The sequence below is a fragment of the Carassius auratus genome, unplaced genomic scaffold (genome assembly GCF_003368295.1).
Source record: "Carassius auratus strain Wakin unplaced genomic scaffold, ASM336829v1 scaf_tig00217453, whole genome shotgun sequence".
In the NCBI taxonomy this organism is placed as follows: Eukaryota; Metazoa; Chordata; class Actinopteri; order Cypriniformes; family Cyprinidae; genus Carassius; species Carassius auratus.
In genome coordinates, this window is record NW_020529081.1 from 5,857 (window position 1) to 22,419 (window position 16,563).

A 16,563-nucleotide genomic window follows, 5' to 3' on the forward strand; every position below is an offset into this window, starting at 1 on the left:
CAATAACATCGTTATCACACCAACATCATCAACACTGTCATGTTAACCACCATAATCACCGCCACTTATCATTTTCACAATCAACATATCATCATTACCATCATTATCACCAATACAGTTAAAATCAACACAAATATTAAATCACCAACAGTATCATAAATTACCAGTATCAATACCATTTCAGCATCATCAACACAACTTTCATTGCCAGCAGCATCTTAATTCCCATCATTAACAATATTATCATTGCCACCAGTATCATCACTACCACTTCCATGACAATCCTCACCAATACTATCATTATCACCACCACCGTCATCTTTGCCATCTTACCACACTCAGAGTTTAAGGATTGGAGCACATTTGGTAAAACAACACCTCACATGCTCGTATTTAGAATGTGAGTTAACATTTTGATTTTTGCCTCGTGCTCAGTGTGGGAATGAATGCGGTTTCTGGATGTAACTTGAACAGTTGTGCAGTACGTGAGTCATAGCATGCTTGGGTAACGAGTGCAGTAGTCTGTGGATCTGTTTGGAATTTAAAACCAGATTTGTGTCCTCAGGATCAAAGCTTACACTGAGCCTGCGGTCTCACGGAGAGAGTCGGGTGAGAGAGAGGGAGAGAAAGAAAGAGAGCCACTAATAATAATGTTGCTCTATGAGCTTGTGCTCTCTTGGCAAGCAGAGAACTTGCACTGTGGAGTTACAAGGAGTTTTAATTCTGGCATCCTGTGGGAAACTGTGGACAGCTTGAACTAATTGCAACTCTCTACTAATTAAGAAAACGTTCATAGATAAGCAGAGCTCGCTGCCTGTTTGAGTAAAACACCCTTGGTAATTTCGTAAACATGGTCTCGCCCAGTATGAACATCCAAACTTTGAATGATGCTGGATGGACCTATTATAAACATAAATACGTCGTAATAGGAAGATGCGGTTCTTCCATCCACCGCGTGGTGGCGACATCCCGCAGTGAAGCAGTTCGCCTTCAGTCCTGAGTTATCAGGCACTCAAACATTGTTGCTCGCGGTACCTAAAGGACACGGACACTGCATTTTTTGGGGGGAGTACATCCAAGATTCCGGACGGAATATTTCCTCATCGAGTCTCCACTACTTCACCCCTTACTTTTTTTTCCAGCAGTGGCTTTATAGTGTCTTTTTAAAAGCATCCACTTCGAGAGATGCTTCATGACGCGCAGGGATGCAGCAGAATCGTTCCTTTGAAAGCAAATCATTGAATTGATCTGAACCCAGTTGACAAAGGTTTCTGAGATTAAACAATTCTTATTGCCTAACTTTTTGTAGATAAAAATAATAAAAGAAAAAAAGATTGTCATGTGAAGTCGTGCTGTTTATGCTGTTCTTAAACTTTGCTTAATCGGACTTTGCAGCAGTTTATTGGTGCCTGACGCGTAAAGACTGATTTATAGACTCCTCCTCATTAAGCGCCGGTTTGGGACGCACGGGAGCGACGCGCTCAGTGTCTCGCATCGCTTTGGGGAAACCGGGACTACGGCGCAACATGTATCCAGCGCGGCGCGGGCGAACGCGTGCTGCGGACTCACAGACGCGTCGGAGCATCATGTCAAGGCGCGCGTTAACTCTGAAGCGGAGCGCCGGATGGATTCTGATGTTTTCATTCATCACTAATACTTGGGCGCAAGGTAAGCGTCTCCGATCTTATTGTGACCCCTGAGACTCCGAGCTGCGAGTCACTGATGTGTGGGATCTGTGGAAAGAATCCTTACTGAATGCTAATGGAATTCCAGTCATAATTTGGAACCAATTCTAACGGGACCAAACACGAATCCTATTAGAATCAAAAGGAGCATAGCGGTTAAAATGAAATCTCCAGATTGTTTCCACGATTTCAACTTATCCAGATATTAAGGTCACTTCAAAATTATTATAGCAATACTATCAGCATTCCTTTGAGAATAAAGCATTCATTATTTAACAGTGAAGTTTGTAATTGTAGTAGGATATTTGCCGCTGTGAATTTGTTGGTGATAAACATCTATCTCAGCTAAATTGTGATCAGACCATAGAAAATGACATAAATACCAAAATGCAATAATGGATGCCAGCTTTTGTCAAGAAATGGTGTGTGTCAAGCTGAAAGAAAATTCCAATTACCATGCTGTCTTGGCCATTTGGTGGGCAGAAATACAATGTTCTGCTCATATTTGGCCAGTTTGAGAGAATTGTTGTCAGATTAACAGTAATGTTAATCTATGGTAATGTTCCACCATGTCAGTTCATACACCGTTAAATAAATTCAACATCTAAAGAGAGCCTTGTGAAAGAATAATGCACATTTTCTATACATTTGAAATATTTTTTTAGTAAACTAATAAATGAATACTAACTCTATTGATTATTTTGAGAAGAAGCTGTATAAAGTTATTGTGAAAAAATTCATCTTATTATATATATATATATATATATATATATATATATATATATATATATATATATGTGTGTGTGTGTGTGGGTAGGTGGGTGGGTGGGTGGGTGTGTGTGTGTTTAAAGAAAATTAAATGAATACAGTCAAGTTCTGGTTTGAAATAACATTTGCTCTTTCCTAAAAGGTATTCCTCAATTATAGCAATCAATGATTATAAATAAGCCAAATAAATAAAATCATGCATATGTGCAAGAGAGACAACATGTTGATTTTAATTGACTTGTTGAGCAACTAAATAAACATGCATTGCTAACTAAATAAATAAAGAACTAAATTAATATAATTGCATCAATCTGCTATTCATCTCCCAGACTGTCATACCATCGCTCGTTTGTCCAGTTCGCTCCTAAGGGGATTTTACCTTTTGACAAGGTGTTCTGCTCTGTCTACGGGGTGCATTTCTCATCTATTAGCTGCTGTAAAAATGGCCTCGGCATCCGCAGGCAGATGGCTGATATACAGCCCAGCGATCCATCCTGGTTGACAGATCTTAAAGCACTGGCACTGGTGATTCATTCACTGTGAAGAGGCATGGATAGGCTGAGGTGCATCTGATAATTACAATGCCCTAAGCATTGGAGTGCTAAAAGCAGCATGATCCTTGAGCATGTCAGCCTTTGAACAGCCACACTGGCGTATAAATGTACCCCTATCTTATCTATGAAGCCTTCAGCCATCCCCTATTATACATAGCACAATGTTGCTGACACTTATTAGCATCCTGTCATAGAGCGTTTGCATACTCTAGCATGCTATAGACAAGCTGTGTCCTATGTTTGTTTAGAGCTGTTGAGGGCAGCTTTGTTTTTCCTCATATTGATCAGATCCCTGTTTTCATCCTTAAGTGTACTTTCAATGCCCTTGGACAGCTTTAAGGGAGCTTAGCGGTGACTAAAAGGAAACCCAGCACTTTGGTCAATGGGTAGAAAAAGCTCTCTGAACCCTTTTCACCTCAAGTCTTTCTCTGGTGATCAATTGCTTGGCTCCACTTAAAGCTGCCAGACCTTGTACTGTAGGTCCAAGTGACCAAATGGGTACCTGTCACAGAGGGTGGCAAGAAGAAGCAGCAGCAAGTCGGAGGCTCTTTCCTTTAGGGAGGGTGGCATTAACCACCATCGAGGAGCGACCAACCACTGATGCCCAACGTTACCCCCACAGGGCCTCTGTATTTGTTCTGAAGCTTCCTGCTAATGAGTATCAGCGTGACTGGTGCACAGGGTACGGCAGAATGGGATCAGCCATCCCTGCGGAGGTTGGGGAACACAGAGTATGCCATAAATTAGGAAGGCTCAGAAACCGAAGAGGTCTCTGGGGAAGAAGAGGTGTCATGTGCTTGTTTTTCCATCCGAAGGCTGAATATGATTCTCGTGCTGTGTTTAACAGCGATCCGGACTCTAATTCCACCGGGATACCTGATAGAGTCCGCTAAAAGAGACGGCTCCAACAGTGTGACACTTATTTTGCACTCATTGAAAAGCAGAAATCCCCTTCGCGAGGCTGACCACCTTTGGAGAGTGCTACCATTAAACCCGTGCACAAATGCCTTCCAAACACTGTGGAAAAGCATGGGAATGCCCTAGAACATTTGTGTGTGTGCGGACAGTTTATTCCTTGGACTTTCAACTAATCCTGATTGTTGTATTGGATTTTCGAAACCGTGTCTTTGTGGCACTTTGTTGCATCATATGACAGCTGTCAGCCATCTTTACATCTTCTGATTATATTTGATAATCCTCCATGCTTACAAAAATGAATTAGGGTGGAATCCACATTAAAACTGCCTGCTCTGTTGTTTAAGCGGGATAACGTGTGCGCACAGGCGTATGTCAAGACGCCAACAGTCGACAGAGTCACGCAAGTTTGACCAAGGAAAAGCTCCAGGAAATTCGAGCTGCTGTCGCGGTAGTTTAAATTCGCCACCATGCGGATGTTCCCCTCCTTTGAGGGCACCAGTAAAAGCTTGTTCCCATATGAACACATGGGACTCGAGCGCTGTTATTTGATGTCCCAGATGGGCCATAATGAGCATGGAAGACCACAGCTCCCTAGATGCCCTGTCATAATTATGTGCCCGTGCACCGGTTGTGGCATATTTATCTGTACGCGCCGTGACACTTATTTAATTAAACGTCTTTGAAGCAAGGTCCCGGCATGGCAACAGATGTCTCGTGAATATTTGACAAAACGCTTGCCGTTTTCTGCAAGCCCTGGCTGCGACAGCCCCAATGCAAGGCCCCCAGGTGAAACAGACTGACAGCCCAGTTCTTGCGATCCCACGCCGTCTAACGCAGTAGCTCTTCCTCGTCCCCCGCCACTGCAGTCTGCTGATGTTTATTCATACAGCCAGCAAACCAAGGAACGAATAAATGGCTCGAAATGAGGCCCGTCGACCTCTGCAGGGCTCCACCTGTTTTTTCATTACTAGATGTCAAACTTTGCTTCTTATCAGAGCGGTGGCTCACGTTAATCTGCCTCGAGACCAGACCAGACCGGTAGCCTAATGTTAGAGAACCTGTATACTGACTGTACGAAGCCTGTATCTCTCTCCAGGAGGCTTTTAAACAGACCCGTTCGAGCGGTAAAACTGTTTGGATAGTGCAGAATGGAAATATAATCAGATAAGTTTAGACTTTAGGGCCCCTGTCTAGTAATTGCTGTGGGCCTGAGGGGGTATGACTGTCAGTGTTTGTGTGAGGCCAACGAGAGTCAGATCTAGCACTGCATCCATGAAATGCAGGCTCCTAATGCAGTCCCAGAGGAGATCCGGCTGTTTGCTATCCATTCGTTGCGAGCGCTCGAAAGAAGCCGTTTCATTATTCTACCACAAATGAATGTCTTTTTGTATTATACCACTCGAATGCCATTTCTATCGGGGTTTGATTCTGTCTCAGTAGTCAGTTGGTGCAAACAAGGATTAATCCATGATGCTTTTTTAAATTCTGCGTTAAACCAAATCCTGTGAATATCTACAAACATCATTTGGCTCCGGAATTTGAGGCTGGCTCCAATCAGTAAGGAAGCAGTTTTCTGTCAACGACCAGCTGCTGAAAGCTGCTCGCTTGATGATGATAATGAGAACCCTTAAGTTTGTAATCGCCTACTCGCTTAATATTGTTACAGTGTTCAGTTTTACTACAACATTATTTACAGAGGTGTCAAGTAACGAAGTACAAATACTTCGTTACTGTACTTAAGTAGAAATTTGGGGTATCTTTACTTTACTTGAGTAATTATTTTTCAGCCGACTTTTTACTTCTACTCCTTACATTTTCACGCAAGTATCTGTACTTTCTACTCCTTACATTTAAAAAAATAGCTTCGTTACTGCTATTTCATACCGGATTGTTATCGTTCAGAGAGAGAGAAAGAAAAAAACCCTATCCAGATAAATCGCGCCATCCGGATGGAGTGAATTTGATTGTGGTTGGATGAGAAGTATACACATATACCATTCCGACACCCTATTGGTCCATACGCGATCCATCACACCTGCACATGACACAAGTCACATCACACTGCATAGACAGTTTTGGGTTCGTTTATCAAAAAATATATTTCTTAAAAGTAGGTTGGAACCAGTAGTATCCGATCGCCTTAGAGTCCGTCCGCTTAAATTTCAAATGAAACCGGCGTCAGTCCGGTCTCCTCCCGTCTTTCAGCGCGCTCTTCAATCCGCCGACCACGGTGGAGCAGCACGAGCTCAAACAGAGACAGAGGACACAAGGTGTGTGTTTACCGATAGATTGTTAGAATATCTGTATCTGTGCAGTTTTTTGTCATAAATACAGTTTACAAAAGGTCACGATCAGTCGGTTTCTCATCTAGTGTAAAGTTTTCGCTTGTCACCGCTAATCACGAAACAGCTGTTTCCTGACACTTATTTAAATATACCTCATTTAATCATACGTACATACACTACTGTGCAAATGTCTTAGGCAGTATTTTCACTTAAAAGAATGGTGTTCGGCCAGTTATTTATATGTTTTGCTGTGTCACTGTCAGTATAAAATATCAGTTTACATTTCCAAACATTCATTTTGCCATCGTCAAACTGCTTGTGCATTCAAAATCGCACTAGATTATTATTAAAATTAATGGCAAACTACTGTCCTACTGACACATTGCAGCAAAAGATATAAATAACTGGCTTAAAACCCTTTTTTGGGGTGAAAACACTATTCTTTCTTTTCCATAAGACTTTTGCACAGTATTGTATTTTAAAAACGAGATTGTTGCTACTTTATAAAGAATGAGCATACAGTCATTCACAGAACTGATTTAAGACAGTGACAGACAGCACTCATCTTAACTAATATCAGAGTGAGTGACAGAGATACAGTAGAAACATTATGTGTACTTTTGTATTAAATAATGACCCAGATTGTGAAATACATTTATTAGCCTTAGATTAAGGGAAGCACAACTTGTGAAATGAGAGCATCCAAGGTGAAAGCTATGGATTTATTTTAAATATTTGTAATGTTCTTTAATGTTATCCATAGTTTTTTTTGTAGTTCTTTTTTTTTTTTTTAAGTATCGGTTCAGGCACGTTGAGGCGCCAGTACCATTTTAAAAGTATCGAAAAGGCACTGGACCCTACTTAAAAGTTATTATTTATTTCTCACTACTGGCTCATTTGCCAAATGGGTGCTTTCTCTTCGTCCTCCACAAATTAAGCTACTGTAGGTAGTTGGGTAGTGAGACGTTTTAATAAATTATCGTTTGCGATTAATGACACAAATGACAATGTTGTGATATCTAGGCTATAGATCATCACAGTCCCACCCACAGCTGGTGCCGGAACTAAAAATTCAATGCAATTTCTGCATTGACATTTGGGGTATAAGCCATTAAATCGTAACCATACATGGTAGACTTAAAACCAGCTACGGCTGTACTAAGCAACAGTATATGCTCATATAAACGTTAAAAGATCATGGGGGCACTAACCTTGTTTTGATCTAAATGCCTTTTATTCGCTATGTCTTGGCTAAGTACTTCATTACCCACAATCCTGAACAATCCCACAATCCCACAGTGATGCATCTGATTGGTGGAGCTCGTATAACCATCTGGTTAAACCCCTCGAAGGTCCGTGAAGACTGAAGATCATTAATAAAAAATAAAATAAAATAAAAACCTGTATTGCGTTTTTGCACGGTAGACTTATCAGTGCAATCATGATCTCCTTGGCTGCCATTGAGAGTTTTGCAGGGAGGTTGGTAACTTTAGTTAGCATTATCGTCCACTTTAGCTAGGCTACTGTAGCCTCCATATGAAATGAGTCATATCAAGCATTTTATAATGCCACTGTCAAAACAATATTTAGCCTAGACATACCTTTTTGTGCATTTACTGAAAATTTGTGTAATGGCAACGACATGTGTTGACAACTGAGCAGTGATTGCAGTCAGGTACAAAGCACTGCACCATTGCTGACGTTATCGTTAACCACTTTCACACACACACACACAATATAAAATACACGATGATAAAATAAAAATCAATACACAATACATATATAAAACACTATTTATTTACACGATTAATACTGAAAGAACTGCTATTACTGCACATTCACTATATAAAATAAAATTCACTGGAGGAAAAAGTTTGCGCGAGCGGCCGTCATCAGATTTGGATGTCGCTCAAAAGGCTCGTTGCCTCGTTCGCAGTTGTGGCTTCAGTCGAATTCAATGAGGCGCGGTGGTTTATGGGATGAGTAGTTCCTGCGCTCGAAATGAAAATATGTACACAGTCTTGTACCTTTGACTTTTTTTGGATTTTGTCTTAATTTTTTCACTTGAAATGATATGTTATATGCTTATGAGTTCAGCGGTAGCTGGTTATCCTCACACATGCTCTAAAACTCTTTAGATACGGATTTTTCCGAAAGTGAATGGGAGAAATGATTGGGAAATTTACTTCCGGCACCAGAGCTCTCTCGGGCTGTGGGTGGGACTGTGAAGCTCTATATCAACTTTGTAACTCGTTACCCTCCGAACACTGGACATAGCAGATGTACCGAATACAAGAAGCTATCAATCAAGAAGGTATCAGGATTATGAGTTATTTTTCATTTTTAGTTTTTGAATAATCACTTAGATTAATCATTCATTTTGACAGCACTATAATGTTTATTGTAAATAGTCAACCATACAAGTGTAATTGTTACAAAACCTGCACCAATGTTCTTGTCCATTGCCCTCACAGAGTCCTGCAGCTAAGCTTGGATGTACATTTACATTCCATTCAAGGTTATTGATGACATGCCTCTGAAGTTTGACTTTTTGCACCATAACAATACTTATTGGCAACTAGTCATCATATCTCTAGCTCTTTAATGTATTTGCATTGTACTAAAATGAGTTCATTTTCAATGGCCATATATGTGGCTGAAACAGGTAGCCTAGTGCCTCCCAAATTTTTCAACATGAACATTTTAATATAACATTATAGTCATTATGGCCTTTAGAAAAATTTTTTTTTGAGGAGGTGGGGTAGTGCACAATAGGCCCTTGTGGCACGGCCCAAGCTTTTGTTCTTAATGGCATTTTTTTTCCTTACATTATTTTTACTTTTATACTTTAAGTAGTTTTTTAAACCAGTACTTTTACACTTTTACTTGAGTAAAAAGCTTGAGTTGATACTTCAACTTCTACAAAAGTCTTTTTAAACCCTAGTATCTATACTTCTACTTGAGTAATGAATGCCAATACTTTTGACACCACTGATTATTTATGTCGAGAACATATAAATGTTTCTTCACAGTTGCTGAGGCAAAGTGTTCAATTTACGGCCTCAGTATGTATCACATCTATTCATTGCATGGCACTTAAAGGTAGATGCTGGTTGTGTAGTTGAAGGTTGTTGCTGTGTAATGTTTACTCAATAGTCAATGTTTCTATGAAATACCAGGAATGATCTTCAGGAGCTGACGATGACTTACATGTTGTGTTGTTCAGCCTTTTTTTGAATGCTGGTCTACATTGTGAGATGTTGATAACAAGGTGTTTTTGTTCAAAAGGCTTGGTTTACAAACTAGACTAGCACCAAACCAGCATAGAAATCATGCTGGTCTAAACTAGACTTGTCTGCAGGGTTTAACTGAGTCACTCTGATGACAGAGTCTTGAATCTGACCATCTAAATGGGTATAAGATTAATGACATTGCTGAAATTAGGGACCCTTGTTAGTAAAATAAGATATTGTACAAGACTCCAGAAAATTCGATGCTAAATTCTGTTAAAAAATACACCAGTGTTAAAAAAAAAAGACAGAAAAAAGTGTCTTCCTGTCAGAATCACAGTTTGCGCTGCTCGATAGTTGCATGAGTGAGCTATTTATTTCTAGTGTACTCATTCAAAACATCTTTTCACTGTTCTGTTCCAAGTCAAATTAATAATCATAATTTACTTAAGTGCAGTGTTTGGCAGGCTGATAAATTGTTTGCTGTTGGCACAAATTTGCCTTTGAACCTGGAATAATAGGTGAACAAAACTTTCCAAAAATTACTAGTTTTTAATTTGAACATAAACATACATTCTATATACAAAAGTATTTTCGCTGCATTTTGAAATGTACAGCTACATTACATGAAATGATAAATGAAACATTGCACAACACTGCAGTTTGTTTCTTGTAGTACAAATACTGTACATAACAATGACATTTCAAAGTCACTTAAAGAAAAATTTCTGCTGCCTATTAATAGTTAATAAGGTCGTTAAGTTTAGGTATGGAGTTGTGGTGCAGTAGGTGATTGTCTTGAGAATTTTTTTTTTTTGTTATGATGGTTGAAAGTCTCTTCATATCCTGATAGTAATCATTAAGTGGTCTAGATGTATTTATATTTATTTTTATATTCTGTGAAAGACATAGGAAATGTTTGTCCAATCAAAGTTTCCTACCTTAAGGTCAACATATGTATATGCATTCCTCTGCGCACCCTGTTCGCGCAGACAGGATTTGTCGTCATGTGTTCACGTACACTGTGCAGACAGAGCGAGAATGGCTGGATAGCATCAACAACCTTATCTTCCTCCCTGGTACTGTAGTACTTTTACTAACTGTACTATAAAGTTTTCTCACTGGTGAATAACACAATTTATTGGATTAATGTTGTCACTGGTCATCTGATCTGTGCTCGTTTATGCGTTCAGGGGGCGTGGTTTGGATGGCGATTTCAGGGAGGGAGGGACGTTCTCTTTCATTGCTATCCGAGCCTTCGAAAAACAGAGTTGCGACACTCCCGTAGACTGCATAGGAACTTTGGAATGCGGAAGTAAAGCGTGTCGTGGAGCAGCCAATAGTTCCAAACACTGATAGTTCCAGTGCTGAACTCCACACTTTTCAATGTTTCTGAAGTACGGTCGCTGGTAAGTTGATGAAATTACTGTATTTTTGACAGTTGAACGCGTTAGCCAACCTCTCATGAATCTATATAATAGTTGTATTTTATGTAGCCAGCGGTTTTAATGTTTATTGGAGGTAGGTAGATTCTTAATTGCTGCTAGCTTAAGTAACAAACACTTAACTAATATTAGCTACCGTAATCTGATGTTGGGCGACATTTACCTCAAATTTTCTTCAAGTTCGTTGGCATACAACGTTTATTAGATTTTTTGTTAAAGTGATTAACACTTGTTAGCGACTGTATTAGTACACCTGATTACAATTGACTTATTTATTTGTTTATTTTTTTCTAGCTCAACTAGATAACATTGCTAGCTTGTATCTAGCAAGGGTTTTCCTTGGTTAATTTAGTCATTGAAGTTACACAGTGCATTGTGATGATAGGATATGTAGCATAAATGTGGCAGATCCCAGCAAATAAAAGTGTAATTGCAAAAAGAAAGATTATTCATCTATTTTTAAATTGAAGAGGCTGACATGTGAAACCATTTGAGACTGACTTTAGACCAAAAAACTGAAGTCATGATTTTAATAGTTGTTATTTAGAATACAGTGGAAGAATTTTTGTAAATATGAAGTATTTTTAGATGACATTTAATTTTACAATATTTCACTTTTTTACTCACATTATCACAACTGGGTGAGGAACAGCCAAACTCAACTAACAAGGTTGCTGAAGACAGTTTACTGTGAAAAAACATATACCACGGCAAGACGCAGCAACAAGACACAGATGTTCTGCCCTAGCTCTGATGAAGAAGCACAAAGAAATTGAGGACTGGTCAAGAATCTTGCCTTCTGCAGCAGATGAAAGGCACATCATGCTTACTTGCCTTGCAATCGGAAGATGTCCAGCAGTACCATCAGCTCAGAGCTGCAGAAAACTGTGGGACCCTAGTATACCCATCTATTGTCTGGAGAAGTCTGGTCAGAAGTGGCTGGCCAGTTCATAGGAAGAAGATTTTAAGACAACTCTGATTCACTTTTTTTTAATTCACTTTTTTTTGGGATATATAGATTTAGATATACACACAATCACACCGACACCTGAATGTTTGCTGGCAGGTGCATTGGACATTGAGAATATTTCAAAGAGTAAAGAAAAAAATTGGTTATGAAGGTCACCAACATGACAGTGTGTTTCAATAAACGTTTCATATTTTTTGCAATTTACTGCAGCCTGTAGGATTTGACTTTAAATGATGTACTGCAACAAGACCTAACTGCAACCAAAATGCAACATTGTGAAATGTTGTTGAAATGTTTCGTGCTTGCTTGGATACCAGCCACCATATCATTCAATTTGATTGATTAATGACTACATACAAAACTGACCCTGTTTACTTAATTCTCTGTTTACTCTTTAGCCGCTTATTCTCTATTTTTTGAGTGAAAACAAGTGATCAATCTGTTTACTGAAGAAATACTAAATCTGTGGTAACTGACATTTATGAGCATGTTTTTGTAAGCTGGTCTTTTTTCTTTTTTCTTTTTTTTTTTAACTGGGAACATCACAAGTGTATAGGTTCGAAAAAATAGAAATCCAAAAACAACTTTTTTGTTTATGTATTTTTATTTTTTCAAACCTTGGTACACTTGTGGTGTACCCAGTAAAAAAAAAAAAAATACATAAAAAGACCAGCTTACAAAAAAGTGCTCATAAATATCTCAAAACAAGTTGTTATGCCCTGTGTCAACAGAATCAGTAGTTTTTAGTCCAGTGCAATACAAGATGTTTGCATATTCTGAAATGCATTTCCATTCTTTTGACATAATAAAAATTCTTTTTTCTGTACTTGAGCTCAAATCAATCTACAAACCAACATAAGCTGCAATATAATCTTTACAATTCTGTTTTGCAGGCAGACCATTTGATATTTTAGTTGTGTGGAAACAGAAGCTGAATGCTGTAAGATTGAATGCTTGATGAGATGGATGTCAATAATGAAATCCCTGCCTTTGGAGGAAACTCATTATTTCAGGGATAGTTTAAATAAAAGAGCATCAGTGTGAGTGAATTTGGTTTTCATTTTCTGTTTGTTTACTGCAGCAGAGAGGGGGAAATGCCGGTGGTATTACAGGCTTAATAAACGTTCTGCATGTGCATTTGCTTCAAGATAATTTGTCAAGAAATTCGGGGGCCAATTTTGCTCAAGTCAAAGTGTAAATGGCTGGTGTGTCCTTATGAAGTCTTTATTTTGTGAAGGCTGTTTCTGTATATCTGCAATGCACAGCGAGAGTCTTCTGAAGAGACCTTGGCCACTGACATGCTCAGTGTAGAAACGAAATTAGCAAATCTTTCAAAGCGATCTGGTCATGGCAGAATTGCTTTGGAAAGGAAGAAAATGTGATGAAAATCTGACAAAGTGTCATTTTCCTTCTGCATACAAGCTTGTTTCAAGCCTCTGGGCTGTTCAGTGTAAACATTTAAACAACAGAAAGCTTGACTGAAGGGAAACAGCAGCTAGAAACAAAGCCCTCTACATCTTTTCCCTTATTCAGCGTCATCCTCCTGGGAAACTGGGAGTGCATTCTTGTGTTGTGAATAAAATAGCAAAGTGGCAACACGACCGTATGATAGAAACATTGATAGGAAGATTGAAAAGGGGGGAGGTGGAGGGGTTAGAGGAAAGCAAAGGAGATGCAAGCCTCGTTTTCTTCTGAAAAGCTCCAGCGCTATGAATCCATTTATGCGCACAAAAGATTGAGCTCTATTGTTCTGGCCATACGTGCTCAAAAAAGGTGCTCAATCCAAGCCCGGCCAATCATAACATGGATAATTTTACCCATAAAACCCACAAAACAATCTTTTGCTCTCCGTTCATCAGAGAGCTATCTCTCTGTAACACAAAAAGCACTCAACGCAGAGCTCTGCTGCAAAGCATTTTGAGTGGTCTTTTACAGATTTCGGGGATTTCGCCTTAAAGATCCAGTCAATTTGGAGTTTTTCTGGCTTTTAGTACAGATCTGTAAAAAGTGTCAACAGACCTTTTGTACATACAGTATATATGTTCTTTAAATGTACACTCTTTCCCTTACAAGAAAATGGGCCAAAAACATAGTTTTTTCTTGCCCCTTTAAAAATCTAAGATTTTAAATGTAGACATAATGTGTTGAGGATAATGTTTTGTAAGTAATGTTTTGAGGCCCTTTTATGAGGACAAAAGCGATGAAGTTTCATATAATAATACAGGTGTAACAGATGTAAAAAGAAATGCAAAATCATAGCATTACAAGGAAATATTTGGAAAATTATGAAAATTAAATAGCATCAGTTTAACATTTAGAAATGCCAATTTCATTTTCATAATTTTATGATTTTACATTTGCAATCTTGATGCAAAATGTTACAACTAATTTTGTAGTGTGTTGAAATGCACTAAATAGCAATGTAATTACATTGTTACATATACACATTATTACATATGAGTACATTTATACAGTTAAGATCAATATTAAATATTAAACACAAATGTTGAAATTTGGTTTTCATTTGGTTTTTGTAATTTCTATCCATCCCTCCATCCATCCATCCATCCATCCATCCATCCATCCATCCAGAGTATTGTTTCTGAAACGTTTTTAGAACAATAAACAATAGGAATTAATCATTTTTAATTGCTTTAAAGTTTTTGTCAGAATGCAAGTATAAATATGAATATCTCTTAGCAAGTGCTAAATTTAATTTAGACTGAGCCCTTTGATGTGTCCTTAACCACAATTGGGTTTTAATCGGATAAAGGTCACTATAAAATGACCTGTTTTGGATCCTGATTGCAGATCCACAATCTCCTTAGGACCTTCCAATGTGTCGTCACCATTAGTGACTGGAAGACGTTTCTGAAAGCGCGGCACACCCAGCGTGGCTGTGGGTGGAAATGTTTCAGATTGTGAAGTTGTCTCCTGTCCCATCACCCCTCTCCTCCTCCTCCCCAGCACTCTTCCCTCCATCCTTTGGCAGTCGGCCTGGACATTTGGCTGGCTGCGAGCCCCTGGCTGCATCTCAATGCCTTGTGCTGGGTATTGATTAGTACAAACGCTGAGCTCTCCCCACCAGCACAGACTCAGTACGTGCGAGAATGTGTGGCTGTTTGATGTCACTTGTGTTTCTCTGTCTCCCATCTCGTTTGCGCTTCTTCAAATGCTAGCGACGTAGCGAGCGGCCCTGCAGCCGTCTCGTGCGCTTGATGTTTCTTTGCATCGCACCTTGCTTGCACAACAAATTGACTGCCGCTTTGAGGTGGAAACTCACGAGCCCCTGGTGTGTTTCTGAAACTGGTATGTGTGTGTTCATATGTATTCGTGAGTGTACTTGTACAAGGAATGTGGAGAATATATAAATGTTGATTCACTGCTCGCTCTCGCTACAAAAGTTCCTACACTCACAGGTTCGCTATTTATCCCGTATAGTCAGTCGTGGCATTAAAAGGAGAAAGTTCACCCAAAAAAGAAAATCCTGTCACTATTTACTGAGCCTCATGTTGTTTTAAACCCACATGCTGTTTGCTGGAATTCAGAAAGAGAAATCTGAATTGTTACGCAGTTCATTTGCATACAACAAGATTACATACAGTAATGTGTCAAGCTCCAAAAATCAACAAAAATATCAAAATTTACCCATGTAGCACTGAATATGTTTAATTTTCTTTCAAAATACTTAAAATACTTAAAAAGAAAAATCACACAAGTTGATTCTTTAAAACTTTTATTTTATAATATATTTCAGTACACGTATTAATATGCTGTTGAACACACTCCTTTAATTAAAAATAAAGTTTTAATATAAATATTAACGATTTAAATTTAGAACAGTGATAATTGGCTTTCAATTACTTCTTAAGTAAACATTAAACCTTAACATAAAAGTAATTATTCAAGTCAATAATAAAGCATATTTGTTGGTATAGTCTTAACTGCATGATGATTAAATAAATCTTTAATTAAATAATGATTCTTCAAATGAGAGGACTCATTAAAGCTACTAAAAATATACATTCCCTTCTTAATAATATTGTTGTGTATATCCTTTCTTAATATTGATGACAATAACAACAGCATGTCTCTCAGGCTGCACATACAATACCCTTTTTTTTTGTTACTTTTGATGTCACAGATACACAAATCGTTTGCTACATGGACTAATTAATAATGTTTCTCTCATTGTTTGGGGTTTTTTATGTAGTGACTGTGAACTTTAATTGAAACAGAGCTGCATAGAGATTCTTCAAAATGTCTGAGTAAAATAAATAATAAAGACAAAATGAAATGGCCTTTGCAGAGTAATGCAAATGTTATGGTTATTTTTATATTCTTTTTATAAAATAGTCCACTCATTTTGTAATATACAATGATTGATCTTCTCAAGCTGGCAGTGAGTTGCCCTGGGACATGACACTTGGTTTTGTTTTGTTCTTCTTCGCTGGGCTATAATTATGAGTGTCTTACAAACTTACCAATTTAATGTGTTAATAGATTAGCTGTATTTAATTTGGACTGTTGTTATTACAATGAGGTACAAGACCCAAGAAAAGTCAAGTCCATCCCCGCCTGTGCCCTGAATGATTTAGCGAGGGTTAACAGAGCTAGTGAGGTTAAATGGAAAAACTGCGGCGCATTGCTATTTGCTCCTCTTGCAGTAATGAATACTGACAGAGATAAAAGAGATTGTGTGCGGATA

General features: G+C 38.5%; 1 pseudogene; it reads left to right on the forward strand.

The window, feature by feature from the left end:
* The first annotated feature begins 1,042 nt into the window (after positions 1-1,042).
* The window catches only part of LOC113101031 (protein sidekick-2-like), an 86,982-nt pseudogene continuing 71,461 nt past the window's right edge, over positions 1,043-16,563 (forward strand).